General features: G+C 36.2%; 3 long non-coding RNA genes across 4 annotated transcripts; 1 reads left to right on the top strand and 2 right to left on the bottom strand.

Moving 5' to 3' along the window:
- Nucleotides 1-2,011: 2,011 nt before the first annotated feature.
- LOC123719846 lies at nucleotides 2,012-3,952 on the bottom strand. Its single transcript, XR_006755937.1, has 3 exons — nucleotides 3,420-3,952; nucleotides 2,792-2,974; nucleotides 2,012-2,355 (listed from the first exon to the last, which is right to left on the bottom strand). It is a non-coding gene; the product is annotated as an uncharacterized LOC123719846 (long non-coding RNA).
- Nucleotides 3,953-4,552: 600 nt separating this feature from the next.
- Nucleotides 4,553-7,793, top strand: LOC123719847. 2 transcript variants are annotated; one of them, XR_006755938.1, is made up of 4 exons: nucleotides 4,553-4,996; nucleotides 5,384-5,518; nucleotides 5,646-5,818; nucleotides 7,689-7,793. It is a non-coding gene; the product is annotated as an uncharacterized LOC123719847 (long non-coding RNA). The 2 variants fall into 2 exon arrangements; XR_006755939.1 differs by having other exon boundaries at nucleotides 4,554-4,996; nucleotides 5,646-5,792.
- Nucleotides 7,794-8,199: 406 nt separating this feature from the next.
- Nucleotides 8,200-9,688, bottom strand: LOC123719848. Its single transcript, XR_006755940.1, has 3 exons — nucleotides 8,942-9,688; nucleotides 8,487-8,861; nucleotides 8,200-8,259 (listed from the first exon to the last, which is right to left on the bottom strand). It is a non-coding gene; the product is annotated as an uncharacterized LOC123719848 (long non-coding RNA).
- Between the last annotated feature and the right edge of the window lie 5,271 nt (nucleotides 9,689-14,959).

Genomic DNA, 14,959 nt, shown 5'->3' with positions numbered 1-14,959 from the left:
TACAGTTATTCGTTTCATAACGATTAACTAAATCATGGGAGTTACACTCCGAGAGCATAGCCAGACGCAGGCACTCTCTTCAACATACAGTTATTCGTTTCATAACGATTAACTAAATCATGGGAGTTACACTCCGAGAGCATAGCCAGACGCAGGCACTCTCTTCAACATACAGTTATTCGTTTCATAACGATTAACTAAATCATGGGAGTTACACTCCGAGAGCATAGCCAGACGCAGGCACTCTCTTCAACATACAGTTATTCGTTTCATAACGATTAACTAAATCATGGGAGTTACACTCCGAGAGCATAGCCAGACGCAGGCACTCTCTTCAACATACAGTTATTCGTTTCATAACGATTAACTAAATCATGGGAGTTACACTCCGAGAGCATAGCCAGACGCAGGCACTCTCTTCAACATACAGTTATTCGTTTCATAACGATTAACTAAATCATGGGAGTTACACTCCGAGAGCATAGCCAGACGCAGGCACTCTCTTCAACATACAGTTATTCGTTTCATAACGATTAACTAAATCATGGGAGTTACACTCCGAGAGCATAGCCAGACGCAGGCACTCTCTTCAACATACAGTTATTCGTTTCATAACGATTAACTAAATCATGGGAGTTACACTCCGAGAGCATAGCCAGACGCAGGCACTCTCTTCAACATACAGTTATTCGTTTCATAACGATTAACTAAATCATGGGAGTTACACTCCGAGAGCATACATAGCCAGACGTAGGCACTCTCTTCTACATACAGTTATTCGTTTCATAACGATTAACTAAATCATGGGAGTTACACTCCGAGAGCATAGCCAGACGCAGGCACTCTCTTCAACATACAGTTATTCGTTTCATAACGATTAACTAACTCATGGGAGTTACACTCCGAGAGCATACATAGCCAGACGTAGGCACTCTCTTCTACATACAGTTATTCGTTTCATAACGATTAACTAAATCATGGGAGTTACACTCCGAGAGCATAGCCAGACGCAGGCACTCTCTTCAACATACAGTTATTCGTTTCATAACGATTAACTAAATCATGGGAGTTACACTCCGAGAGCATAGCCAGACGCAGGCACTCTCTTCAACATACAGTTATTCGTTTCATAACGATTAACTAAATCATGGGAGTTACACTCCGAGAGCATAGCCAGACGCAGGCACTCTCTTCAACATACAGTTATTCGTTTCATAACGATTAACTAAATCATGGGAGTTACACTCCGAGAGCATAGCCAGACGCAGGCACTCTCTTCTACATACAGTTATTCGTTTCATAACGATTAACTAAATCATGGGAGTTACACTCCGAGAGCATAGCCAGACGCAGGCACTCTCTTCAACATACAGTTATTCGTTTCATAACGATTAACTAAATCATGGGAGTTACACTCCGAGAGCATACATAGCCAGACGTAGGCACTCTCTTCTACATACAGTTATTCGTTTCATAACGATTAACTAAATCATGGGAGTTACACTCCGAGAGCATAGCCAGACGCAGGCACTCTCTTCAACATACAGTTATTCGTTTCATAACGATTAACTAAATCATGGGAGTTACACTCCGAGAGCATAGCCAGACGCAGGCACTCTCTTCTTCATACAGTTATTCGTTTCATAACGATTAACTAAATCATGGGAGTTACACTCCGAGAGCATAGCCAGACGCAGGCACTCTCTTCTTCATACAGTTATTCGTTTCATAACGATTAACTAAATCATGGGAGTTACACTCCGAGAGCATAGCCAGACGCAGGCACTCTCTTCTACATACAGTTATTCGTTTCATAACGATTAACTAAATCATGGGAGTTACACTCCGAGAGCATAGCCAGACGCAGGCACTCTCTTCAACATACAGTTATTCGTTTCATAACGATTAACTAAATCATGGGAGTTACACCCCGAGAGCATAGCCAGACGCAGGCACTCTCTTCTTCATACAGTTATTCGTTTCATAACGATTAACTAAATCATGGGAGTTACACCCCGAGAGCATAGCCAGACGTAGGCGTAGCTGAGTCGGCGATGCCACTTAATTTCCCTGGGAGGTTGGAGGTTCCACCTGGCTGTTACAGGGATATTCAGTTGCGCAGCTAGGTTTAGTGTCTTCGAAGAATAATAATTTCAGCGTATTAAAAACGCTGCTACTAATTGCCTAAGCTAGTTTTTAATTGGACCGACGTGGGGTTTGGATCACATCCACAATTACAGATGTCAAGTATTATTATAATAAGTGTTTATACCTCTTTCCTGTCGGTCGAATCTCCGTTCAGTCGAAAAGCTTGTCCAGCGACAGTTGTTCCAGGGGCGTCTTGTCATCATTCATCTGAAGGTAAAATAAATTATATAATTACTAGCTGCCATAGAATGTGGTTTTAGATTTGAATTTGATTTACACTTCGGTCTAAGTAACACGTGGTTGGCTAACACCAAAAATTAAAAAAGTTCATACTTTAGCCTCAATAACACGTGGTAATCATGATATTGAATTGTAGCTTATATGACACGTTTGTCGGTTTACCATAGCAGTGCCATCTATTGATCACTTACTCAATTCAGTCGAATAATTGTGACTGTCAATTAATTATAGACAAATAATTTGCAATAAAATAAAATTGCGACTATAATTAAAGATCTAAGCTACCCTATCTCTTAAGTTGGACCAGACCGCTCACGGTGTGCCAATTTAATTTAAAATCGGTTAAGTAGTTTAGGAGGCCATCGCGGACGGAAGTACTTTTCAATAAAATTTTGAAACTTACTTTGGCAAATATTCCAACTGCAACCGAATGGCTTAAAATTTGATCTGCTAGGCGCTCTTTGATTTTCTGTTTGCCATTCTGTACTGGTTGTAAGTGGTGCTGGGTTAAAGCTGGAGCAAACACGGTTGGGATTCTCGCGATCTTTATTATAAAACTCCTCTATGTGGCTCCACTTTACTGTACCTGCAATGGAAGGTTATGATCTTATTCTCAAAACAATTTTAACCAATCACAGGTCAAGCGGCAATAAGAAAATAAATATGGTACAGCAGAGGTACATCAATTATTAGTTATTTTAATTAAGCAATAAGGCAATACTAACAACTACTTGATGCAGGGAAATAATTGCCAAAGGCCACTAGCGGATAAATAAGTCAATGGATGGTCATGGTTCAATGGATAAATAAGTCATAAAAAAGTTTTAATATCTTTCCGCTGTTCAATTAATTAAATTATTATACCAACCTATGTTTAGTTTTCTGTTTATTTGTATATCTAGTGTAAATTGGAAATACCGTTTAAAAAAAAATTAAATCTTTAAACATGCACTCAAGCAAACAAGCCAATGTAAATTTGTAAAAATTAATATTCAACCACATTTTGTATAATATTCTAAAGAAGTGGTTACCTCCTCGACAAGAGCTGCTGACTTGTCTGCTGTGTCACAATCTCCTGAGAAGTAAAATGCTATTGGCTGTTTCCAGCATTTTCGAACACCGATAACCATGAAAGTTCGACTATGGTTTGCTATCACAGTAGTACGGCCTTAGCATTGAGTTTTACGTTATATGTCAGATTTTTTCTTATTGACATTTCATCAAAAGCCATTTTACATAAATTATCATTGACATCTTGGTCTTTTGTGATTTCTTTTACTGTCTGTATTACTGGGCTGTTGATTCCACATACCATTGGAATTTTGTTCAATAATGCCTTGAGAGAGCTGACAAAATAACCTAGTATTGTCTTTGGTTAACATAGCTTTTACACATTGAAAGAAACCAATTTTTTATACCGGATTAAAACTATTTGTATTATTATAAACTTATAATTATGTATAATAATCCAGTTAAAAAAATATTTTCTTTCAAAATAACCTAATCAATAATATAAAACAAAAGTTTGATTTCTTATAGATGCTCAAGACGTTCACTTTATCATCCAGTGTCCAAAAATTTGTCTATTTGACTTAGGTAGAATATGAATGTAAATACTCACTTGGATGTCATAACTTGCTCTATATGGACTACAATGTTTGTTTTTTAATTGGTCTATATCCTCCTCTATTCACTCTTAATCTAACTTGTTAAGTCTTTTCCTATCGCTGCTGGTAAATGAAGATTCATTCAAATGATTTTCACATAGTATCCTATGCTGGGCATTCACTGTTTTTAATGATTCAATGGATGTCCCATCACCATTAGGAAAACAAAATTTAGCCCAAACTTTAACACTAAAAATAAAGTTTTCATTAGACATAGTTAATAGTGAAGCTGTTTTGGATAATCTTTCCAATATGGACCGTCGATTTAAATGCCCATTTTTTTGTAGATAGTACTCACTAAAAGAAAGAGTTTTGCAAAGATTTAGGTTGCGCAAACTTACGGTTCATGAGATATATTTATTAAAACTTTTCACACAAATTGGTAAGTAACAACACGCAATTACAAAATATATTTGACAAATAATTGATGTCAAACGTCAATCACTTAGTGTAGGGTTCCGAAAATTTTCAAAGTATCGATACTACTCTGGTATCGCCATTAAACTTTCTAATATGGATCATCGGTTTAAATGCCCATATTTGTTTTGTAGATAGTACAAAAGTTATTGAAAATATCGATACTACTCGGGTATCGATACTTTTTGGTGATCACTAAATTTGTTTTTAAGCCATTCATTTTGTTTAATGGCGTCCAGTCATCGTTTGTCACCCTTGCAGTAGAAATCGTTTTACGTACTCCTATAAACTTACAACGTTTGACTACCATGGCGTCTCCGAAGCCCATTGTTTGAAGAGTTAAGTGAAGTGCAAGTGTTGGACTCAAATTAGCCGCTTGTCACGGCCTCCTCTTCTGCGCCGATCCTTGACGAACCGGTTGCTGGTCCTAGTGGGCTGACTAGTCCTGGCGAGGAATTTGCTGCGATGCCCAGACTTACTAGGTCATCTGGCAGAAGGCTTAATCCTTACTCGGATGAGTTAAAGTAAGTTTTGATTTATGTTATTTCAGGTCAGGTTATAAAATAATAAATCATTAGTAAAAAAAAAAAAATTGCTTACTGGAATTTTGAAAAAGTTGGATTGCATAAGGTCTGTTGTGGATTTTAAAATGAAATTTATAGCTGAAAATATTTTTTTCATTGTTTGTAACTTTCTGTATTATCTAATTCTGTATTATCCTGTACTTTTTTAATATCAAAAAAGTACCCAAAACCGAATCAGAGCACCCCACTATCCACATGGTCTTGTCTGCCCTACCCCTAGAGTATATATAAAAGCTCCGAAGTAGCCGTCAACCCCCTCCCCGCCCCTCTAAAACCTCAAATATCGACGGTCCATATTGGAAAGATTAACCGATCTACTTACTTCAGAGGCCCATTCTCGGACGGAAGAGGGAACCTATGCAAGGATAAGGAAGAATCTTCTTTTGATGGTATACCGCATTTTGAGTATTTTCCAAAGTATTTTGGCAAAGTACAACACAAAATCGTCAATATGACTTACCTGTAAGTGAAGTTTTATTATACATTGAGCTTTGAGACTTTAATACTACCCTCAGTTTTCATTTGATTGAAATTGTAACTACACGTGTGTAAATCCAGTTGTAATGTAGCATTTACCTTACTATTCCAGATGTATCCTCGAACGAAGGCGTACATAACCAAAAGCGTCGCGTAACAGGTAACGCACGGCCGCCGCCCTAACGACCACTTGTCGCTGGATGAGACAATGAACTGCTGCAGGTATCGGGAGAAGATCCATCAAAGTCTAATACTCCAGGTGAAGACATACAGTTTGATCTTGCAGTAAGCTTACACTTTACAACTTTTATCTAAGTATTCTAATCAATGCACCCAATTTGAACCCAGAGGAAAAGACCGCAATCTCAAACAGGATTAATATAGGACGCAGGTTTCAAATGAAACCAAATGCTACAGCTACTTCTTGTTTAGCAGAGGCCACTCACAGTGTTCTTGTCTGCGGAAACAAGAAATATGTACCTATTAAAATTACTTATGGATGCGGATTCCAATGTGACACACAATACCAAGACTCAGTCACACGACACAACTTTATTCTATATAGCCTTAAAAGATCTAAAAGAACAACTTCAAGGAACATAGGTATACAAGTACCTATTCAGTAAGCGATTAGTTGACTACAAGCTCGCATCAAAATCAGAAAAGGACAAAGAAGGTCAAAAAGAATTTAATCATAGGCAAAAGGGGAATCCAGGATGAAGGAGCTTGCTCACAGCCTACTATAGGCAGTCGCGTCCAGCGCCGCGCGCGCCACCTCGCGCTCACTGGTAGTTTATCAAAGAATGTTATTCACTTATTACTTGTGATACAACTCTATTATCGTGGATAAAAGGTTATAAAATACCTTTTTCTTGGTCAGCGATGTTCCTAAAAGTAAACTATATTCAGAGACTGAACAAAGCAAATTCGAACAATCTATAAATTACAACAAAAACACTCCCGCACAAGGCGTTAACCGACAGATAACCGTTTGGCACCGTTAGGTGGCTATCTGAGGGCCGCAGGTAAACCCGCGTTCATAAATTGAAGCGAAGCGACCAATGAGAGGGCGGCAGGCAGCAAGGCAGCGATCGGACTGACCAATGAGAGGGCAGCAGGCAGCAAGGCAGCGGTCGGACAGCGCGTGCGCACTGGCAAGCGGCGATGACTCACACGGAGCGAGCGAGATGGCACTACAGCACTGATGACTCACACGGAGAGAGCACTGGAGCAGACATCCGCACGGGTCGGCGGTCGGAAGCGAAAGTGGCCCCTGCGCATGTGTCACAACCTCTTTTATAATCACAACTCCCTCCTCCGACTCGACCATCCCACTTCGGGAAAATGGTCGAGTCAATTCGTAACAACTCGTAAACAACCGAACGAGTCAAATGAGTAACTATTGCACATGCGCACTTGTAGCAAGATTCTTAAGAATATGTTTCATAAAAATGTATAGAATTTAGAATAATTAAATTAATATTAGAAGCTAACACAAGAAATATTAAGTTTATGTCCTCCAGCTACACTGAATGTTTACAAAATATTCAGGACGCTAGAACACTTCTTGAAGCTAAAGGATTTATTGTAAATACTGAAAAGAGTAATGAAATTCTTGTAAATTCTTGGGTATTTAATAAAATCTAGAACTTAAATCTGTTAATATGATAATAATAAACAAATTTTTCAAAATCTCGCACAATTAGATGGCTTACGTGCCTACCTCTGCCTGTCCAGCAGCAGAATATGGCTGGTTTTACACGAAGGGTCTAGAGAGTAAATATTTTAACCATCGATAGTTTTACCGGACTTACAATGGTATCGTGCGTCAGACCAACCTATAAATTAAATTAAATCGGTTGACTTTTGTTAAGAAATGTATAGTGATTCAATTCAATTTCCTCATCTTACTAAAATTACTAAAGAACTTTGGCGATGGGGCGAAGGCTTACACGGTTTCCTGGTCAATTTATTTAATGGCTTTCCATCGTTTGCTATCATATTTAAAACGTTAGGAAAAATTATTAACGGCAATGAGTTTGGCATCATATTTGTTTTCCTGTGGACTACTCGAACGTGGTGACCGCTTTTCAGAAGGCTCTTAGTTTCGGGAACCATAATTTTCTAACCTAATGAAACTTATCTCTCATTCCAGCAACCGAGAAGAGTGCCTTTGTCATCAGTGTCATCTATAATATAAAAAATGAATCGCAGAATGTGTAGGTAAGCGCATAACTATACAAAGCCTGAACCAATTGTACCAGTTCTGTTTTTTTAATGTTCGTTGAAGTTGAAGTTGATGGTTTTAACATTTTCATTGGTTTACATTTATAACATTTGTTTATAACATTGGATTACATATTAGTAATATATAAGAGTATAATGAAATAAATTTTATATTATGTTATGTTTTATTTATTTTTCCTAATATTTCATTACATTACATGGTTATGATAAATAATAATTTAATTTTATAGGTAGATTAACGACATAACTTATTAAAATTTTAACTAACTTTCTTCTAAGAAAAATAAGTACTAGTATTTTATATGTACAAAAGGACATTTAAATACAACATGTTTGTTTCTGCTAGAATTAAGAAGAATATATTAATTTTCCAAAATAATAAATAAAGCTTGTTCTTTCAGTTACGTCTTGATTTCCTTCATTAACTTCTTGACTTGAAACTGTATCAAGTGTTGGAACTAAAACTTCTGCCGGTATATCTACAAATTATAATCCTTACAAATATTTTGCATAACAGCTGTGGCAATAACAATAGCTTGAACTTAAGCTAGTAATAAATACAATGTTAAAGCGACATTTCCATACTCCAAATTTTCCGAAAAAGACAAATATTTTAACCTTACATCATGTTTCATTTGGGTCACATATCTTGCAACTTTTTGACATAGTATAATTATTAATACTCTAAATTATACTATATATTTACCTCTCTATAGTATTCCTATTCTTAATGTGTACTTCATCATATCTCTGGTCAGTCAGAGAAATGGTGTTAATGAATAAGGTATATTTGAGTAAGCACTATTAACAACCATCCAGTGATTTCTCAGTAGACCTGTACGATATTAAGCTATAAACAAATATACCTGTTAATTTAGTTGGCACATTTATCAAGTTCTACCTTCTTATCAATAAATTTGAATTAACTTGTAGAACTGAGTTTACAAAAGTTGTTGCATCATGAGCGGCACCAGGCCATGGGGAACAACATTAATATATTTTATTTCTGCATCACACACAGCTTGTACATTTAAAGAGAAATATCCTTTTCAATTACAATATTATTCACCAATTACGTCACCTAAAGAAAATAATGCTGCTTAAAATTATTACAACTTCATACTATAATGTACAATGTTAAATAATATATAAATTACTTACATGATGATTGAATTCGTAAATGTGGCATAACAAAAAACCACAAATAAAATATTTAAATTTTTTTGGTTCAACAGTTTATGTGCATGATAAGTTATATAAGACAAAATTCGATGTTAAGTCATGGAAAGGTATTCTTGTGGGATACGAACCAAACGGTTATAAAGTTTGGAATCCTAAATGCGAAAAATTTATTACTGTCAGAGATGTCATAGTAGATGGGACAAATTACTTCAATCCAGGCCTGCGTTGCGACCTGAAGAGAATATAGTAAATTCTCATGATAATGTTAACATTGACAACATTTCAAAGTCAATAAAGTCTCAAAAAACTGACAGATATAAATCAGATACCTGTAAATCTGATGATTATGAAGTTCCTCAGAAAATTCGCAAAACTAACCATGACATCGTCGAATTTGAACAACCAAATGCACATTCTGATGATCTTTCAGTGGTCGTAAATAATGAGGACACAACCAGTTGTATTGAACCACGTAGGAGTGATAGGCTTAAAGTCGTCCCCCTATTTCTTATAAAGAAATCGATGATAACCTTATGTGTGCTAGTTCAATTTTGTGTAAAATACCAAATTCGTTTCAAGAGATTAAAACACGAGACGATAGAGTTCATTGGGAAGGTGCAATTAAATTCTCTATTTTTAAATAAAACATGGACTTTAGTACCACGGCCAGATAACAAAAATATTATAGATTGCAAATGGATGTTTAATATAAAAAATGATGAATTCGGAAAGCCTTTACGCTATAAAGCTCGACTCGTTGCTAGGGCTTTTAGCCAGGAATATCTCATAGACTATAATGAGACTTTTGCACCTGTTGCAAGAATAGCTAGTTTTAGATTTATTATTGCTTTTGCTAATCAATATAATTTACTTGTACATCACATGGACGTAAAAACTGCATTTCTAAATGGGGTACTACAGGAAGAAATATATATGAAAGTTCCAGAAGGGGTGTCTTGCAAAAATGGTTATGTGTGTAAATTAAATAAAGCATTATATGGGCTAAAGCAAGCCGCTAGATACTGGTTTGAAATTTTTGAACAGTCTCTTAGGCGGGAGGGTTTTCAGAATTCATCAGTAGATAGATGTATTTATATACTAAATAAAGGAGATATACAGAAAAATATATATGTGGTACTTTATGTTGATGATTTGGTAATAGTGAGTGCTAATGTAAATACAATAAACAGTTTTAAAATATATTTAATGAGTAAATTTAAAATGACAGATTTACATGAAATTAAATTATTTCTTGGAATTAAAATAACTCGTTGCGATGATATGATAATGTTAGATCAAAGTGCTTATATTAAAACAGTTTTAAATAAATTTTGCATGCAGGATTGCAACAAAAACCTGCAACTACTCCTATGGATAGTAAACTCAATTATGAAGCACTAAACTCAGAAAAAAATTACACTGCTCCATGTCGCAATTTAATTGGTTGTCTAATGTATATAATGTTATGTACTCGACCTGACTTAAGCACTAGCGTTAATATATTAAGTAGGTACACAAATTAAAATAATAAAAAATTGTGGCAATGCCTCAAAAAAGTGCTTAGATATTTAAAAGGCACAACTGATTTTAAATTATGTTATAAAAGGTGTGAATATAATAACATCTTAACTGGGTATGTGGACTCCGATTGGGGAGGTAATGATGTAAATGATAGAAAGAGTACAACCGGGTATATATTTAAATTGTTTGAACATTGTTCAATAACCTGGACAACAAAGAAACAATAGTCAGTAGCAGCCTCCTCCACAGCGGCTGAGTATATGGCCTTATATGAAGCCTTTATGGCTTAAATCTTTGGTAAGGAGTATTCATATTGATATATCCACTCCTATTGTAATATATGAAGACAATAACAGCTGTATAAGCATAGCAAATAATCCGACTAATCATAAGCGGACAAAACATATAGATATTAAATATCATTTTTCTAGGGAACACATAGAGAAAAATGTAATAAAGCTAAAATACATTCCCACAGGTCAACAACCTGCAGATGCGTTAATAAAACCATTACCAGCGGTTACGTTTCATGAAATGAGGAGAAACATGGGTTTACAATTATAATATTTAATGAGTTGGCTATTATTTGTTATTAATTTAATTATTCTGTTATATTCATTGTGTTCTGATAATTATATGTAATGTATATAATGTATCGAATTTAAGATGATGAAATGATCTGATAAGGTTTTTCTGGGTTTTCCCTTATCCGAGCAACAAATGTTGGATCATTATTTTTGTATTTTCCCAGACTCGCTTGGAAGTTATATAGTTCTGTTTAGGCATTTGATTTGTACAAGAATTAATTTTTGAGGGGGCATGTTGATTTATTTGAGTAATATTGCAAAAATTAATCATTGTATTGACTTTTTCCTGTCATTTGAATGAGCGATCGAGCCGCCATCTTGTCGAGGCGCCAAATTGTCTTTACCTCACTCTGCTCCAGGTCATTTCTGTTTCATTCCAATGTGTATCGTGGTAGGAAGCAGACATATCACTTCCAAGTTAAACAGTAAATATATTTCTTTATTACGGATACTGTGTGTATAATTATCGTGCCCTAACAAGAATTACAACAGTTCTTAACTGATACCGCCGTTACTGCACACTCGCAATGTTCGCGAGTGTGTTGCAGGCCTTTTAAGAATTTTTAAACTTAAAAATTGTAATTTATAGTAAACTGAAATATTAAAAAGATTATTACTTATTACTGTTTCTCTTGGAACAGGTGGTAAACGAACAGATTGTCCGTGGACAATCTTAATGTCAAGTTCGCGAGTGCGTTGCCGGCCTATTAAGAATTTGTATGACTTATTTGAAGATAAATATTATAAATAGCAAAATATAGATGTACCTACTACTAGCGACATCTTGTACCAGAGTGTCATCAAATGTTGTCTATGAGATTCTTTACTTTTGTATTTAGAAAATAAAGTTCAGTTCTTTTCCGGTACTCGCTCAGTCACGTTGTTTTATTACAGGTTATGGGCCCAGGCCGCTCCTGGCTCATAAAAAGTACTTAGTTCTCGCGACAGTATAATTATTGATTATCAGGACATTATCGATAATAATAATTCGTGGCAGAATAGGACTAAGTGTGTTGAGTTGTGCAGATTTATTATGTCGCGTCAGGCATCAGTAATGGCGTCCAGTTCGAACTATCACATTAGTGTGCCGAAACTGCAAGGGCGTGAAAATTACAGTGAATGGTGTTTCGCAGCAGAAAATTTCCTTGTCTTAGAGGGAATGGTTGGGTGTATCAAACCTGAGCCCAACGTTGCTCCAGCAGCTGCAGACGATGCGAGAACAAAAGCGAAGTTGATTCTAACAATTGACCCGGCTCTTTATGTTCATATAAAGAATGTAGCAACATCGAAAGAATTGTGGGATAAATTGAAGATGTTATTCGATGACTCGGGATTTACAAGAAAAATAAGTCTTCTGAGGAATTTAATTTCTATTCGATTAGAAAATTGCACTTCGATGACGTCATATGTAACACAAATTGTTGAAGCTGGTCAGAAATTACAAGGTACGGGTTTTGGCATAAGTGATGAGTGGATCGGATCTATCATGTTGGCTGGATTATCTGAAAAATATATGCCCATGATAATGGCAATCGAGCATTCGGGCATGATAATCACAACCGACGCCATTAAAGGGAAATTGATGGACATTGAACCGGAAGACAGTGATGCCAACAATGCGTTTGCTTGTTTCCGCAAGAATCAAAAATCAAAGAGTGTAAAGAGTACACAGTCTATGTACAAGAAAGATGGTGAGAATGGGCTTAAAGGTCTCGTTACCAGGCCATAAAATTATTAAAAAAAAAAAAAAAAAAAAATGGTGAGAATGAACGAATGTCGACATCTGTCAAAGAAAAACAACACGTCAAATGTTATAATTGTAAACAACATGGCCACTACCGTAATCAATGCACTTATAAAGATAAATCTTATAAGAATTCTGAAAATAAATCGTCAAAAACAAGTAATGCATTCAGTGCCGTGTTTTTTAGCAGAATATTTGACAAGAGTGACTGGTATGTCGACTCTGGGTCAAGTTCGCATTTGACAAGCAATAAAGATTGGATGGTCGACGAATGTTATTCTGGGTTCACCAAGGAAATCATGGTTGCTAACCAGAATAAAATCCCAGTGTTGTGTTGTGGAAAAGTAAACATAACAACATCAACTGAAGGATGTGACTTTAACATAACTGTTGAAAAAGTGTTGTGTGTGCCCAAATTATCTACCAACTTATTGTCAGTAAGCCAACTGATATGGCAGGGTAACAAGGTGTATTTTACAAGCGATGGATGCGAGATATTTAATAAACAGGACACTCTAGTAGCGACTGCATCACTTATAAATGGAGTTTATAAACTAAATACTTCATCTTGTTTGGTGGCAGCAACAGCAGAGTCTCCAGAAGTTTGGCATTGTAGATTGGGACATGTCAACAGTGATAACATGAATAAAATGCAGGATGCTGTGGAGGGGGTCAAATTAACTGAGAAGGCCGACATCAACAAGTCCAACTGTATAGTGTGCTGTGAAGGAAAGCAAAGTCGGTTGCCCTTCGATAATAAAGGGAACAGGAGTACTAAGCTATTGGAAATAGTACACAGTGATATATGTGGCCCAATGGAGAATGTATCGCTAGGAGGATCAAGGTACTTTCTCATTTTTGTTGATGATCACAGCAGCATGACATATGTTTATTTTTTAAAAGGTAAAAATGAGACTTTACAATATTTTAAAGAATATAAAGCAAGAGTTGAGAATTCAACGTCAAATAAAATAAAAATACTTGTAAAATAAAAAGTGATAATGGCACAGAGTTCTGTAACAGAGATTTTGATAATTATTTGAAGAAACTGGGTATAATTCATCAAAGAACCAATCCCTATACTCCTGAGCAAAACGGGCTTTGTGAATGTATGAATAGGACTCTGATCGAGAAAGCAAGATGCCTTTTATTTGATGCAAGATTAGGCAAGGAATTTTGGGCTGAAGCCATTAACACAGCAGTCTATTTACAAAATAGAATTGTAAAAGGTGGATTGAACCACTGTACACCGTACAAGTTGTGGACAGGAGGCAAACCCAACCTCAGTCATTTAAGGATTTTTGGTAGTACTGTCATGAGACATATACCCAAGGAGAGAAGACGTAAGTGGGACAAGAAATCAGAACAATGCATACTGGTTGGTTACCCTGAGGATGTCAAAGGGTATAGGTTATACAATCCTTCAACAAAGGCTATTATAACCAGTCGAGATGTTGTCTTCATAAATGAAAAGTTATCTCATCAAGAAAATATGATTGAAATGGAAGTGGTAGAAGACAAACCAGCAGAAAATAGTCCACATACATCTTCAGTGGGAGAGGTGTCAGACCATGATGGAGAGGATTCATTCATTTTAACGAATGACATGGATGAAACCTATGTACCAGAGGAGGAGTCCATGACATCTGAGGAAGAACAGCAACCAGAAACCACATCAAAGTCACAATGGGTGAGACAAAAACCAGAAAGGTTTGGATATATGTGCACAGAACAGTGTAATGAATATTTTAGTGATGAACTGACATTAGAAGAAGCACTAAGGGGACCAGAGAAGGAGCAATGGGAACAGGCAGTGAAAGAAGAGCTGAAAAGCTTTGAAGACAACAAAGCATGGGAAGTTGTTGATATTCCTGCAAGTGGCAATATAGTTAAGTGCAAGTGGGTTCTAAAAAAAAAGTGTCATAGTGAAAATAATGTCCGCTATCGAGCCAGACTTGTGGCTAAAGGGTGTAGTCAAAAATATGGTGTGGACTATAGTGAAACATTTTCTCCAGTAGTACGGCATACAACACTTAGGTTATTATTCGCATTATCAGTGCAGTTCAACCTAGAAGTAACACATCTTGATGTGAAAACTGCTTTCTTAAATGGAGATCTGTCTGAGACAATATATATGCAAAAGCC

Source organism: Pieris brassicae, unplaced genomic scaffold (genome assembly GCF_905147105.1).
Source record: "Pieris brassicae unplaced genomic scaffold, ilPieBrab1.1, whole genome shotgun sequence".
NCBI lineage: Eukaryota > Metazoa > Arthropoda > Insecta > Lepidoptera > Pieridae > Pieris > Pieris brassicae.
Note: the sequence above shows the minus strand (reverse complement) of the source record. Positions and strands in the feature narration are given on the sequence as shown.